This window comes from Thamnophis sirtalis, unplaced genomic scaffold, assembly GCF_051295495.1.
Source record: "Thamnophis sirtalis isolate CommonGarterSnake01/CBP01778 unplaced genomic scaffold, rThaSir2_p1.2 scaffold_1, whole genome shotgun sequence".
In the NCBI taxonomy this organism is placed as follows: Eukaryota; Metazoa; Chordata; class Lepidosauria; order Squamata; family Natricidae; genus Thamnophis; species Thamnophis sirtalis.
In genome coordinates, this window is record NW_028261381.1 from 105531937 (window position 1) to 105543143 (window position 11207).

General features: G+C 48.0%; 1 protein-coding gene across 1 annotated transcript in view; it reads right to left on the reverse strand.

The window, feature by feature from the left end:
* ARHGAP1 (Rho GTPase activating protein 1) overlaps nt 1-10306 on the reverse strand; it is a 66570-nt gene extending 56264 nt beyond the window's left edge. The window contains exon 1 of the mRNA XM_087720390.1: nt 10168-10306. The gene's annotated coding sequence lies outside the window, so the exon portion shown is untranslated. The remainder of the gene's footprint in view (nt 1-10167) is intronic.
* Nucleotides 10307-11207: the final 901 nt, after the last annotated feature.

Genomic DNA, 11207 nt, shown 5'->3' on the forward strand with positions numbered 1-11207 from the left:
CATGGGGGGAGGGGGGCTAATCAATTTAATGGAGCTGGTGAAGACGGCACTAGCAAATCCTATGTTATCAGGGCATGGTGTGACCATGACTAGGGGAACAAAAAAACCCCTTAATTTCAGATATCACAGCACCTTGAGGGATTAACACCACATCTGATGTGTGGCCACTGACTGTCATCAGGATCTGGATGACTTGGGATAGGCCCATGGCCATAATGGTGGCCATAAACCTCTGGGCCACCTCAAACCTCACTGAGAAGGTAGATTAAAGTCCCCCAAGACCATGAATCTGGGAGACTCCACTGTCAACCTAGAGATAAGCAGTTTAGGGAGGGAGGTTGTTGCAACAGCAACAATCCCAACTGATCCTTAGAATCCAATTTAATGAACAGGGTCTTACAACTAAGCAGCACTCCTGAAGTCCAAAAGTGATTTCTGGATGACAATCGCCACACCTCAACTCCCAGGTGTCTTGGCTGATGGTATACCCCAAACCTAGGTGGGCATATCTCGGAAACAGCCACCACCACATTTCCAGGCACAGTCAGGTCTCAGTAATACATGCCAGGTCCACCCTCTCATTAACATTTAAATCTCAGATTAGAGAGGCCTTGTTACAAACTGAACTAACATTTAAAAGCAGCAGCCAAAAGTCAGCCTTTTCCTATCCCTTTACATACTGTAACTTATTTTAATTTATGGTCCTAAAGTAAGAAGAGTGATGCTGAATTATGTTTTATCTGATATAATAATGTATTAAACTTGCATTGCATCAACCATTACTAGGTGATTGCTATAGTATAGGACAATATATAAATCAAGACCTCTGTATTTGTTCATTTGTTCCCTACACTCATAGTTACGTTAATTTATATGAAGGCTGCTAATTTCCTTCTTGGCTGGCAGATATAGAACATGCTCTGCAATTATCCTATGAATCTACATCATCTTGTTCAAGATGTATTGTGCCTGGTGAGGAGGATCATGGGCTTAAAAGACGACCTTTTAGGCCATCAGAAGAGCCTACCATTGTTAGAGATGTGATCTGTCTGACTGCTTCTCACGCCCTGCCCTCCCTAATATTGCTAAAGTGATACATCTCATCTTGCAGTCTTCATTGTAGTCATATAAAACCCATAACCCAGGTCCTGAGTTGGAAATTTCTCAATCGTCTCTCCTGTGTAATGAGTGTTGATTCTCTACTCCTCAAATCCTGTTCTCAACCAGAGGATGGGACTGTGTAATTGCTCTTTGTACAAATGGCCAAAGAGTTGTTCTCAGCTTACCTAATGCTAATATTTGCCAGAGATAACAGATATTAACCCATTTGTGAAAGAGACAGACAGAAAGAAACAAGGTTCTGGGGTTGGTAATTCATCTGCAGCATTTACTTTTTGTCTCGGAGAAGCATAGGAAAGGCTTAAATGAATTATATTTTGTATCACTTTGGAATATTCAGTCTGAATTTTTAAATAAAGTTAGTTTCTTCCAAATTGTTTAAGCTTAAGATCACATCAGTTCAGCCAACTCAGAGAATATTAAGAAGTTGTGGAAGTTGTAGCTCAAAAGAACTAAAAGACCCCAAGTTTTAGTTCTTTATTCAAATTGATGGATTACCGTATTTTCACCCATATAACCCGCGGGTTATATGCGTTTTTTACATGCACAGCGCCCCCCTGCGGGGTATAAAAGTGGGCGGGGTATACGTAAAATATTTTACACAGATTAACTACTGGTAAAGGGAGAGCTTGGGACCACCACTTTCCTCGCGGCAGTGGGCTGGCTCGGCGGCTCGGGCTCCTTTTCTCCCTTTTCCTGCTTGGGTTTCGGGACGCCTTCGTGAAAACCCCACCCCTGGCTATGGGCGAAGCGACCAGGAAGAAGCAGGAGGTGAGAGGAAGCCCGGATTCTGCAGCCCCTCGCCTTCTCTGGGCTTGGAAGTCTGGCAGGAAGGGAAGGGGAGCAGGCGGCGGTGGGGCTGTGGCTCCGTTTTCACACACACACACACCCCTCCCTTCTTCTGCTTTGCTCTGTGAAAGGGCTTCACTGCCGAAGCATTTTGGTTTAAAAAAAAAAACACCGTCCCTTTCTCTCTCCAGTTAACAGGGCCAACCCAAGTGGTGCATTTTATCTGGGAGACGCCACGCAACGAGGGAATCTCCTTTTGGGGGGGGTGAGACGCTGACAGAAAAAGGGCAAGCAGTGGCCGTGTGAGGCGGCCTTGAGAGCTCCAAACGACCTACCGTACTGGCTGGCGAGGTTAGTTCTCTAAAGGCCGTTGAAAGTTCCGGGGAAACCCCTTTTTCCGCCCTCGGAGCCCCCGGTGCTTCCTCAACCCCCCACACTTTTTCCTCTTTGGTTCACCCCACCCCCGCCCTCAAGGGCCCGGGACTCTGGGAAAGTGTGCAGCTGGGGGGTTGGGGAGGAGAGAGCGTCTACCGTTCCTCACGGGAGGCACTTCGAGCCCCACCGTATCTGAGAGGCTCTTAGTCGTCGGTGTGGGAGAGGAGAGAAAGGTTAAAATGTTTTTGAAACATAAAAAGAATCCTTTGTGGGCAAACTTAAAGCTGCTGGGCTGCACGGGCTTGCTGTAAATTGAGGGCATGTTTTGCCTTTATTTATTTTGCCGCCTCCCCTTCCCTTCCTCGGAGGGGAACGCTCGGAGCAAAAGGGACCCCCGCCTCGTTAAAGCCGCATCCGACGCTTCACCTACAAACGATCCCGATTCTCCCGCGTCCTTCCTTCCTTCCCTCCCTTCAATGTACCGTACTCTTCCTATAAAGAGAAGGGAAGCGTGAACAAACTCCGGGCAGGAGATGGGCTCGCGTAGAGGTACCAGAAGTTTAACCGTTTCACCTAAGCCACAGCTCGTCCTCTCTTGGGACAGCCTTCCGCCGACATTAAAACGATGCGTGAACTTGCGAAAAACTGTGGCAGGCACAGAAGGGAGGGAGGGAGCGAAAAAAGAAGCGAGAAACGGATATTTTCTCCCTCTCGTGAAGGGGGTAGGATCTGGTGCTTTCCGGCTCGGGCTCCTTTTCTCCCTTTTCCTGCTTGGGTTTCGGGACGCCTTCGTGAAAACCCCACCCCTGGCTATGGCCAAAAGCCCCAGAAGAAGCAGGAGGTGGGAGAAAGCCCGGATTCTGCAGCCCCTCGCCTTCTCTGGGCTTGGAAGTCCGGCAGGAAGGGAAGGGGAGCAGGCGGCGGCGCGGCTGTGGCTCCGTTTTCACACACACACACCCCTCCCTTCTTCTGCTTTGCTCTGTGAAAGGGCTTCACTGCCGAAGCATTTTGGTTTACAAAAAAAAACACCGTCTCTTTCTCTCTCCAGTTAACAGGGCCAACCCAAGTGGTGCATTTTATCTGGGAGACCACACACACACACACACACACAGACACACACACGACACGTGCGGCAGGAGGAGCGGCGTCCTCCGCGCTCTCGGCTGCCACAAACGCCACGCAACGAGGGAATCTCCTTTTGGGGGGGTGAGGCGGGCGAGAGAGCATCTACCGTTCCTCACGGGAGGCACCGCCGTATCTGAGAGGCTCTTAGTCGCCGAGCGGAGAAAGCACCATTATACATACCGATCTGTTTTACATTCCGCAAGCTAAGATACCCTTCCAACTCTTGTTACTGTTTACTGTTTACTTTTATCTCCCTGCTTTGGGAAACAGGTTTGCTTGTTGCCTTTTTTTCAAAACTCGAAACTATTTCTTGGCCAGTCGGTTGGTTGACAGAACCAAAAGCGTTGAAGTTCTTCACTTGGATCATTCTCATCCAGATCGACTTGGCTTTGGGGATCACGCAGCTTCTTGACCTATTTTGGACACAATGGCTACGTCGCCCCTTTCCGCCTGCGGCGTTGAGCCTCCAAGACCCCCCAAGAAAACCCGAAGCTGGGTTAAACCACCCAAAGACCCGCCCGCCTCATCTTCCCCTTGTTTACACCCGGAGAGCTGACTGCAGGGGAACCAGATCGGAATCCGTGCGGTTTCCTTGCGCCTAGCACGCAGGCTCGCCTCTTGGGCATGCTCATTAATAGCGAAGAAGCCCCGCGCGCTGAAGAAGCGAGGCTGTGGGAAAGTTACTCGATGGCGCTAGCAATCTTTCAAACGAGCAGCTGGGATCGAGCGCGTTGAGGGGCCGCTTGAGCTACCGCGGATCGGGCAAGACGATCCGGCAACAGAGCCAGCCGCCTTCTATAGAAGAGGGAAGAGAAGTGACGGATCCCGCTCCCCTCCAAAAGACACACACGATCCGATCCTCGCTCCTCTCTGCTTCCCTCTCCTTCCAGAGGAGGGTACTCGGGTCTGCCGCTTGGCAGAGACGGGTCCTTTGCGGGCGTACCTCGGCCAGCTTGCAAGCCGTCCACGCAGCTTTGGCACCCGCGCAAACCCAAGGAGATTACAGCCGGCAATCCAGCCACAACCAACCTCCCCACCCTCGAAGAGAAGGAAGCTCGGGGGAAAGCGAGCCGCCTGCAGTTCTCTCGCCCCTTCGCCCCTGTAAAGCATTTTGGTTTACAAAAAAAAACACCGTCCCTTTCTCTCTCCAGAGAAGGGAGAGAAACACCGTCCCTTTCCCCCGAGCTTCCTTCTCTTCGAGGGTGGGGAGGTTGGTTGTGGCTGGATTGCCGGCTGTAATCTCCTTGGGTTCTTCTCCTCCCACTCTCTCCTCCCACTCTCTCCTCCCACTCTCCTTGGCTCCCTGCCAGAAGGGAGCAAAAAAAGAAGCCAGAAACGGCGAAGGGGGGAGGGATCTGGTGCTTTCTCCGCTCCTTTGTTATTTTTTTGCTCCCTTCTGGCAGGCGAGATAGCATCTACCGTTCCTCACGGGAGGCACCGCCATATCTGAGAGGCTCTTAGTCGCCGAGCGGAGAAAGCACCAGAAGGGAGCAAAAAAATAACAACGGATTTCTCCCTCTCGTGACGGGGGGAGGATCTGGTGCTTTCTCCTTTGTTATTTTTTTGCTCCCTTCTGGTGCTTTCTCCGCTCGGCGACTAAGAGCCTCTCAGATACGGCGGTGCCTCCCGTGAGGAACGGTAGATGCTCTCTCGCCTGCCAGAAGGGAGCAAAAAAATAACAAAGGAGCGGAGAAAGCACCAGATCCCTCCCCCCTTCGCCGTTTCTGGCTTCTTTTTTTGCTCCCTTCTGGCAGGGAGCCAAGGAGAGTGGGAGGAGAGAGTGGGAGGAGAAGAACCCAAGGAGATTACAGCCAGCAATCCAGCCACAACCAACCTCCCCACCCTCGAAGAGAAGGAAGCTCGGGGGAAAGGGACGGTGTTTCTCTCCCTTCTCTGGAGAGAGAAAGGGACGGTGTTTTTTTTTGTAAACCAAAATGCTTTACAGGGGCGAAGGGGCGAGAGAACTGCAGGCGGCTCGCTTTCCCCCGAGCTTCCTTCTCTTCGAGGGTGGGGAGGTTGGTTGTGGCTGGATTGCCGGCTGTAATCTCCTTGGGTTTGCGCGGGTGCCAAAGCTGCGTGGACGGCTTGCAAGCTGGCCGAGGTACGCCCGCAAAGGACCCGTCTCTGCCAAGCGGCAGACCCGAGTACCCTCCTCTGGAAGGAGAGGGAAGCAGAGAGGAGCGAGGATCGGATCGTGTGTGTCTTTTGGAGGGGAGTGGGATCCGTCACTTCTCTTCCCTCTTCAATAGAAGGCGGCTGGCTCTGTTGCCGGATCGTCTGGCCCGATCCGCGGTAGCTCAAGCGGCCCCTCAACGCGCTCGATCCCAGCTGCTCGTTTGAAAGATTGCTAGCGCCATCGAGTAACTTTCCCACAGCCTCGCTTCTTCAGCACGCGGGGCTTCTTCGCTATTAATGAGCATGCCCAAGAGGCGAGCCTGCGCGCTAGGCGCAAGGAAACCGCACGGATTCCGATCTGGTTCCCCTGCAGTCAGCTCTCCGGGTGTAAACAAGGGGAAGATGAGGCGGGCGGGTCTTTGGGTGGTTTAACCCAGCTTCGGGTTTTCTTGGGGGGTCTTGGAGGCTCAACGCCGCAGGCGGAAAGGGGCGACGTAGCCATGGTGTCCAAAATAGGTCAAGAAGCTGCGTGATCCCCAAAGCCAAGTCGATCTGGATGAGAATGATCCAAGTGAAGAACTTCAACGCTTTTGGTTCTGTCAACCAACCGACTGGCCAAGAAATAGTTTCGAGTTTTGAAAAAAAGGCAACAAGCAAACCTGTTTCCCAAAGCAGGGAGATAAAAGTAAACAGTAAACAGTAACAAGAGTTGGAAGGGTATCTTAGCTTGCGGAATGTAAAACAGATCGGTATGTATAATGGTGCTTTCTCCGCTCGGCGACTAAGAGCCTCTCAGATACGGCGGTGCCTCCCGTGAGGAACGGTAGATGCTCTCTCGCCCGCCTCACCCCCCCCCAAAAGGAGATTCCCTCGTTGCGTGGCGTTTGTGGCAGCCGAGAGCGCGGAGGACGCCGCTCCTCCTGCCGCACGTGTCATGTGTGTGTCTGTGTTTGTGTGTGTGTGTGTGTGTGTGGTCTCCCAGATAAAATGCACCACTTGGGTTGGCCCTGTTAACTGGAGAGAGAAAGAGACGGTGTTTTTTTTTGTAAACCAAAATGCTTCGGCAGTGAAGCCCTTTCACAGAGCAAAGCAGAAGAAGGGAGGGGTGTGTGTGTGTGAAAACGGAGCCACAGCCGCGCCGCCGCCTGCTCCCCTTCCCTTCCTGCCGGACTTCCAAGCCCAGAGAAGGCGAGGGGCTGCAGAATCCGGGCTTCCTCCCACCTCCTGCTTCTTCCTGGTCGCTTCGCCCATAGCCAGGGGTGGAGTTTTCACGAAGGCATCCCGAAACCCAAGCAGGAAAAGGGAGAAAAGGAGCCCGAGCCGGAAAGCACCAGATCCTACCCCCTTCACGAGAGGGAGAAAATATCCGTTTCTCACTTCTTTTTTCGCTCCCTCCCTCCCTTCCGTGCCTGCCACAGTTTTTCGCAAGTTCACGCATCGTTTTAATGTCGGCGGAAGGCTGTCCCAAGAGAGGACGAGCTGTGGCTTAGGTGAAACGGTTAAACTTCTGGTACCTCTATGCGAGCCCATCTCCTGCCCGGAGTTTGTTCACGCTTCCCTTCTCTTTATAGGAAGAGTACGGTACATTGAAGGGAGGGAAGGAAGGAAGGACGCGGGAGAATCGGGATCGTTTGTAGGTGAAGCGTCGGATGCGGCTTTAACGAGGCGGGGGTCCCTTTTGCTCCGAGCGTTCCCCTCCGAGGAAGGGAAGGGGAGGCGGCAAAATAAATAAAGGCAAAACATGCCCTCAATTTACAGCAAGCCCGTGCAGCCCAGCAGCTTTAAGTTTGCCCACAAAGGATTCTTTTTATGTTTCAAAAACATTTTAACCTTTCTCTCCTCTCCCACACCGACGACTAAGAGCCTCTCAGATATGGTGGGGCTCGAAGTGCCTCCCGTGAGGAACGGTAGACGCTCTCTCCTCCCCAACCCCCCAGCTGCACACTTTCCCAGAGTCCCGGGCCCTTGAGGGCGGGGGTGGGGTGAACCAAAGAGGAAAAAGTGTGGGGGGGTTGAGGAAGCACCGGGGGCTCCGAGGGCGGAAAAAGGGGTTTCCCCGGAACTTTCAACGGCCTTTAGAGAACTAACCTCGCCAGCCAGTACGGTAGGTCGTTTGGAGCTCTCAAGGCCGCCTCACACGGCCACTGCTTGCCCTTTTTCTGTCAGCGTCTCACCCCCCCCAAAAGGAGATTCCCTCGTTGCGTGGCGTCTCCCAGATAAAATGCACCACTTGGGTTGGCCCTGTTAACTGGAGAGAGAAAGGGACGGTGTTTTTTTTTTTAAACCAAAATGCTTCGGCAGTGAAGCCCTTTCACAGAGCAAAGCAGAAGAAGGGAGGGGTGTGTGTGTGTGAAAACGGAGCCACAGCCCCACCGCCGCCTGCTCCCCTTCCCTTCCTGCCAGACTTCCAAGCCCAGAGAAGGCGAGGGGCTGCAGAATCCGGGCTTCCTCTCACCTCCTGCTTCTTCCTGGTCGCTTCGCCCATAGCCAGGGGTGGGGTTTTCACGAAGGCGTCCCGAAACCCAAGCATTTTTTTTTCTATTGAATTTCAAGATCTCTCCCTTGAGTTGAGTTCCTCCAACCCCTCCCCAGCTCGCCCAGGCTTTCTCCTCCGATTGGTTTTAATGGGTAGGTCCGATGGAATAGCGCTAATGTAATGTTTGCCGACGGCTTACTCGTTGCGGGTTATGTAAGTGGGCGGGGTATACGGGAAACATTTTACACGATCTTGAAAATCTGCAGGTTATTCACGTGGGCGGGTTATTTGCGTGGGCGGGTTATATGGGTGAAAATACGGTAAATGTTGTTAATTTTTTCTTTATCCAAAATAATTCAAAGGTTGAACTTTAATTTTAATAGGTAGGTTGGATATGTTGAGATAATGGCAGTGCTGGCATTATTTCCTAGTAAAGCTATGAAGTCTAATTTATTAGAAGCAGCAGAGAGGGAGATAAAATAACTTCATCATCTACTGTGAAGATTAAAAGTCCCCCGGGATCGGGCAGCCTATAAATTTAATAAACAGTAAACAGTAAAAACTCTCCCAAATGAAGCTCAACTCCTGATTACTACATATTCAAACTGATAAGATCCTGTCATGTTAAAAAAAAGCTTTAAATCATCAAACAACCAATGGGGTCATTTTGCTTTAAGGTTAAATGCATACACTCATTAGGTATAAATATTCATTATGTCTATTCATTATTATTCAAAATTAGAAATAGAGTTGAAACAGTTTTACCAGTTGTCTTTGGGATTGTTTTTAACAATTAAAAGTGGATATATACATGTGTATGTAAAATAACAAGTCTGGTGGGAGTGTTGTATGGATTGTTGGAATAATTTTTAATACATAATTGATGTGGTCAAGACCCATGAATATTTTTGCCTAAATCTTAACCCTTAGTCAATCCAAAGTCTCTTTCATACATACACTTTACCTCAATTTAACAGAACAGTTTTCCCAGGTTGCAATGGAAAAGAACAGTATAGAGAATCTATAGTTCCTCCTTCGTCCCTTTTATCCCCTTTGAGATAAAATCAGGAAATAAATGCTACAAGAAATACTAGGATTACTTTATTGCTATAAGCTGTAATAATAGAATCTTGAAAAAGCTAAGAGTGCTTCTCCTTCCTTCCCTCCCTCTTAAACCTAAAAGACTTAAGGCAGGGCAATCAATCCTAAACCTTTTCATTCCTTCCTGTTTTCCCAGACTAAAATTTTCCCCCTCCCAATGATGGCCATATATCTTCTTCATGGCCATCTCTGTTCTCCTCTTCAGTCTTTAATAATATGCTAATTGGCAGACAAGGGAATGCTTACATACAGAGTAGGCATCCCAGCACAATAGCGAATGCTTTTACAACAGCTTGTTCAATTGACTGATTACAAAACCAATGATGCTCCTATCACTGGCTATTAATGCACTAATGGCAATAGGAATCATATGATCTGACATGGCATGTTTTCTACCTGCTGTCTAGACCCACCCAATGATTTTGCCTTGGCCACAAGAATCCAGAATCTCTTGCACCTGGTAGTACCTGGCTGAATTTATCTAAGATTTGAAAGGTAAGCACGGTCTGGATCAGAAATCACCAGGAAATATGAGACTACACTGGAAAGTAGCAAACATCAAAGAAATAAACCATTATGTCAAATTTGTAACAGAGTAAATGTTTATCTCAACTTGCAAGCAAAAAGACACCCTTTTTCTCTTTCTAGATATGCCTTCTAAGATTTTTGTATATTCAACATTCAGCCAAACTTCAAACATGCCTTCGTTAAAATGTTCATCTTATCAATATATGAACCAATTTCTACCTGCTGTCAGTCCTTGAAATTGATAAACAAGGTCCCACATTCTTGAAAGCCAGATTATTCAACATATACAACAATTAATAAAAAAGCTACTCATGGAACTGGTTTCATTTTAATACTAAAATGTCTATGCTTTGGAAATAATGGAAATGTCTATGAGTAAATTCCATAGTCTTCCCAGAACTATATTCAATTAATATTCAGTAAACAGAGAGCATTACTATATACATAAAAAATACATGTTCCAACAACAAGGAAAATAAAACTTATATCTAAAAGAACCAAATTTTCTTATCCAATTACTGTGGAAACCCATCCTTTACCTTCTACCAAATCTATGAAGTTTTGGAGTTGTTTGCCACATCCTCAGGTATCTGACTAACTGTTCCTTTACAGCAACAGCTTCTCTACACGATGGGAAATAAAATGGCAATCTTTGGGTTTGATAATTGTTCTCCTAAAATGGTATGGCAACAGGGTGCAATGCTTCAGTGCTGTAACAAATGGTAGATAATAAGGCATCTGTGTAACATTATCCAGACCAAACCAACAGGCGCATAGAGATAAACATGTACATACCATTCAAAGGAGACAATCAAAAAGCCCAAAAGGAAACAAAAGGACTAAAACACCTCCCCACCAGCAATCAACAGCCCTGTGAGTAGAGATTAACAGCAAAGTTAATATTAGACCATCAAGGAACAAACAATATCCCAATCTAGAAACTACCAACTCAGACAAACAAGCAACAAACAATAACCCAATCAAGGAATTACCAAGAACATTCCCACCAACACTGACAAGGCAAGCCACTAGTATATAAAATGAGAGAAAATCCAACTCCATACTGGCACTGATTATGTTATCCAGTTTGATAATGAAATGTCTGCAAGAAAACAACAAAGCTCGGAGAGCACTAAGGATCCTGCAGTGGTATTGCAGTTATTGCAAATATGATAGTTGAAGAGAACTAAGTCTAGGGGGCAAAGTTAAATAACTTAGAAGAAGGACTAAATTAATTGTGGTAACATATAAAAAAATTAAAAGTGTATTAAATTTGATCATGGAAGTTGGGATATTAGAGGAGTTGTTGGAAATGTTAAAAAGTGTACAAGCAACATTAAAAAATAACAGAGAGGTAGAAAAGGAACCAGAAAAAACGTTGGCAGTGGAGACAGGAGGGACAAGACAAGCAATGTAAATGAACAAGGAATTAACAAGATATAAATGGAAAATAAAACTCAATGGGGTAAAGGCACAAAGAGAGAGGAGAGGAAAAAAGGGAAATGACGTCCGAAAAAGAAATGAGCCAAAAATAAAGAGAGAAATAAAGGGAGATGGGAAAGAGAAATTTGGGGGAGAG